The sequence below is a fragment of the Halyomorpha halys genome, unplaced genomic scaffold (assembly GCF_000696795.3).
Source record: "Halyomorpha halys isolate HHAL.00 unplaced genomic scaffold, Hhal_1.1 Scaffold124.1, whole genome shotgun sequence".
NCBI classification, from domain to species: Eukaryota; Metazoa; Arthropoda; class Insecta; order Hemiptera; family Pentatomidae; genus Halyomorpha; species Halyomorpha halys.
In genome coordinates, this window is record NW_027111282.1 from 604,391 (window position 1) to 609,479 (window position 5,089).

At 28.0% G+C, this 5,089-nt stretch overlaps 1 protein-coding gene across 6 annotated transcripts in view; it reads left to right on the forward strand.

Moving 5' to 3' along the window:
* Positions 1–5,089, forward strand: part of Ih (hyperpolarization activated cyclic nucleotide gated potassium channel Ih) — a 734,518-nt gene that overhangs the window by 73,679 nt on the left and 655,750 nt on the right. The window lies entirely within an intron of this gene.

A 5,089-nucleotide genomic window follows, 5' to 3' on the forward strand; every position in this document is an offset into this window, starting at 1 on the left:
AATTTTATTTTTATCTGTGAATTTATTTGCCGCGTAAAAATATATATCCATTTACAGTTTATTAAATTATTTATCTGAACAATTATAATTCTCATCCAAAAATGTATTTCGTATTACAAAAAAAATTTTCCATATAATGTTTTTCGAAATTAACATTTTCTAAAATCTAATTTTACTCCCAATTCATTGTTTTTATTTTTAATCTAAACTGCAATTAGTATTTTTTTCTTATAAAACTAGTCGAATAAAGTAAAATCGAACATATTGTCATATTGGTACAGTTTGATTTCATAATACTATTTTTAAAAAAAGTTAAATATAATTATAAATAATAATTGCTTTGGCTTATTTTTAAAAACACAGCGTTGTTTTTGTATCTTAAGTAAAATGTAAATGATAAAAAAATTTCTCTCATTTTCTCTGCTGCATTATTCAAAGTTCAGACTTTGTAGCATATTTGGATAGCTACATTTTTTTTACACTTACATTAGGAACATACTTAACGTAAAAAATTGAATTAAATTTGTCTATCTAGATAAAAATGAGATTAATCCGAGAAAATTTATAATTTATCTGACAAAATATTCAGTCTCGAAAAATGGTATTATTACTTCGGCAAGGTGATGATTCCGTCTGAAAGAATGTTGTAGGTATACAATTGTTTACGTGAAAAATTTTATTTATTTGGCAAAATGTTTCCTGAACGTTTAATTTTCTTAGAAAAAAAGCTTTAATATTGTATTAGAATATAAGAATATAAGTTGTTCAAAAGAAAAAATAAATCCTTTGCTATTAAATTAATGATTGTAGGTATAGTACTTGGTAAGGAAGTTCCTTGAGCAACGGTTGTGCATGTAGGTAACTCGGCCAGGATCATATTAGAAAATAATAAACGTAATAAAATAACCGTAATAAATTAATTTATTGTGGCGAAAAAAATTATTTAAATTAGATATTAATGTTTTTTTAAATAATAAAAATTAAATGCTCAAATTTATAAAATTTAAAGGGTTATTGCAGAGCGAATTGCATTTTTTATACCTTTTTTGATTGATGAATATGTTTGAGAGGATGTTATTAAAAAAAAAAAAAAAATAACATAGTTGTACATAGATGAAATTGCATTCCATTCCGGGTCAAACCCCCCATAACACTCAGATCGTTCGTCCACCTTAAAGATAAGATTTTACGATTTTAGCAAAGGGTTAAGCGTCACAAAAAGATTGGATCGCCGAAATATCTCTCCTAAAGTGTTTGTGTCGCGACACTAATACTATATAGCTTAGCGAAAATATTGGGACGGAATTACGACTCATGATAATATTCATATATAATATCGTGTGGTTATGGGATGCTATAAATACATTGTCCACATAAGATACGTTATTTTCAAAATTTTTATCGTTCGGAGCCAAAGGATGGAATTCGTTCGTTAAAAATCGGAAGACAGTGTTGTTGAGAAGAACGCCAGATATTTGAAACTTGTGGATTGTATCTCTTCTTATTATGACTATAATTAAAAAATATAATAATTCAACAATAGTATATTAAAAGTTGTGTTGTTTACCTTTAACTATTGCATTATTATTTATTTTTAATATTTACTTGAAATAACAAACTGAAACTTAATGAAGTTTTCGAGTTTCTCCTGCAATTATCATTAATCTATTAACAGCTTAATTGTTTTATCGTTTACATTCCTTACATTAATTTTTATTTTCTAATTACATGATATGCTATAAGACATTAATGTAAGCGTCATCATAGGTTGAATTTGGTCTATCTAATTAGATTAAATTTGGTTAGAAAGTGTTACCTGTAAAGCAACAAAAAGTTAATTTAGACCATGGTCCGATTCTCCATTAAAGGAGACAATAGATATGTTGTCATTATATTTATTTAAGTGTTAAAATAATTGATAAAATTTGATTTTTATTAATTTTAATATAAAGCAATATCTAAAAAACTATTTAAGTTAGATAATTCTATGGTGGTTCAGATGCGGTAAAAGAAAAACTCAAATAGTTATTATTTTATATTGAGCGAACGTTTCGTCCCACGTTGCAAGGCTTTATCAGGGCTAAAATGACGTAAACATAAATGAAAAAAGTAAATGAGAAATTAAAAAGATGTACAATGAAACGTAAAAACTAAATAAGAATAATAAAAGGTTATAGAAAATTAATATAAACGGAAATAATAACAGATAAAAAGAAGAAATATAAATTAAAGTACAAACTAAGAAATGGAAAAAGGGGGATAAGAATAAAATCAACGTACCTTTCAGACTGGAATTCAATGCGAATGTGAACTGTTTCTACTGAATGTTATAGTAGAAGAGTGGGGATTGACAGTTAAAGTACGGTACATTTGAAAATAATTTTAAGGTAAACAGTATAGAAAATTAAAGAAAATATTAAAAATAGGCAAACATTAAATGGTAATTTACATAATTGGGGGGGGGGGGGAAGAAATTATATTCAAAATATATAAATATACACGTAGAGAATACACAAAAGAAATGAGCTAAAAGATACCATAAATTTATGGTATTTATGGATACCATAAATATAATATGATGAAGAAAAGATAACATAAAGAACAGAGGTCTGTAAATTATATAATAGAAACATTAATAATAATAAAGTAATTGATGTAAGCATACTAAAGTTGGAATTAATATATAAATATAAATTAAAATAATAATTAAATAGGATTTATCTTTGTTAACACCTGCCTTCATCTTCGTTTTTTCCTTAAATGGCCAGGGTTGAAATGAGGAATTCAGTAGTCCTCCAGGCTTACATAGAGCCTTCTTTCCATCTCAGCTCAAGAGGGCCGAACCAGTCTCTTCAGAAAAGAGCCTGCAGGTTTGGAGTGTGTGCTCGGTGTTTTTTTCACTCCCTTCGCAGTCGAGCCATTATGGAACGTAATGAAGAGGTTAGCTCTGGGCGGCTTTATTAAGAGTTTTACTTTTTCGAGGCTGAGGGCACAGTCAAACTGCAGACTTAATGCCACTTACTTAAGCATCTGGTCTCCCTTTAGCTTCTAGCAAGTCTTAGTGAAATGTCCAGGGAATGATGATTTTCAAAAGAAAACCATAAACAACTGGGTTTCAAGTTTTCTCTGCCGCAATTCGGCGTGAGAATGCTGCGTTCTCTCAGGTCGAATCGCGGCATACATTTAAAGTTATCCACGGTATGATAAAATGTAATAAGAAGTATGTAAAGAAAAAATCTTTTATTTATTTTACAAAAATTTGAGCCCTAATATAGCTCTTACCGTCAAAACTTCCCAAAATACAGGTTTTCAAAAACTTTTTTTTTTAAGGAGAAACCAACATTTTATAAATTTATTTCGGCAAATATGGGAACTGCTACTCCTATGAAAATAATAGTTGAAAATTACATTATGGCCCATTTACCTACCTTCGATTTGAGTGCTGATAGACATCTGTACATCTGATATTTTCCGAGATATTTGCCAAAATATATTCCCAAAGTTTGGATTATCTATTACTTGAAAAACTGTAGAAAAGGAATTATTAGACTATTAATAGTCTATTAGCACTTAAATTGACCAAAATACTCGTATTTTGTAAATATATCAGAGACTATATGACGTACAGATTCCTTATATTATTAGCACTCAAATATAAAAGCTTGGTAAATGGGTCATGGATTTAGTTTATAACAATTATCTTCTTAGAAATTGGAGTTTCCATAGTATTAGCCAAAATAAATTTATAAAATGTCCATATTTCTCTATTTAAAACAAAAAAAAATTTGTTAAACTGGATTTAGCGAATGACACAATTCTTCCTTATTTCAAATACATTAATTTATTTCATATCATCAGCAACAACGTTTCGGGAAATTTCCCCCATCTTCAGGTTCCTAAAAAACCAAATTCAACAAAACCATAAACATGCTCTTACATCAACTCTAATATATCATATTTACTTAAGAACTATTTATAAACTATTTACCTGATAACAATAACCTATATATAACATATAATTTTCTCCTTTTTCGTCATTCTTGCTGATATATATTAATATAATTGTCATTTAATGAAAAAAAACTATTTTATTTCTACTAGTCATACATTTTAGGAGAAAAGTTACCTTCCTGAAGGTTATCTTCCATTATGATAACAACCATATAGACTATAAAATAATTTTCTCCTATCTGCATTACAAAATTGTTTTGTTTTAAAGCAAGAGCTCAATGCGGGCTCTAATTTTAGCAAGTGTATACCAATTTAAAAAGTAATTTTACTTATGTTTTTCTTATTTTTTTAGTGCGGTAGATTTTCCATTGAGGATAGCTATAGGAATATTAAGCACTGAGTGTAAAAATTTCTCTTTTCAATTTTTTTGTCACTATTTTGTTATTTACTGTTTTTTTTTTTTAAACTCATAACAATCTATTTTTGCATTAAAATTTATTTTAATAGAAAAAGAAGATTTTTTTAAAAGGATTTTGGGATAAATAATACGAGAATACAAGGCTGTCGAAAAAAAGTATTTCTCGCTTATATTTCTCTAGTTAAAAAGCAACGAACAATGAAAATCGAACCGCATTGTGGTAATTTGATCCACCCACTCCAAAACCTACATCCCCTCAACTATACTTTGAGAAGCAATAATTCAACATCATATGACTTCTATACAAAACTGAAGGGGAAGCTCAGATTATCCTGAAACAGACCTCAACGTAATTAATATGGACTTAAAGCTTCTTAAACAAGAGTATTTTTCTAAATGTGGTGAATTCTTAGTACAAGAGATGGACTAGGAGGCTCTCTACTCATAGGCTATGGCCTGACTTAAATTTGTTTTTAGTTATTGCTTTCTATTCAGCGAAAAAAATGTGATTTGCATAAGAAAAAAAAAAAACACAAAATATCAGATCATTCTATCCTATAGACAATTGGACCATGGCCTATATAAGCTGTTAGTTTACTTTAAACTCATTAAATTTTATTTGAAGAAGAGATTTATTTATTGATAGATATTACAATCTGCCACACAGTTGTGGGCAATAAGTAATATTGATAAATGATCACATACATACTAAAATAAAAA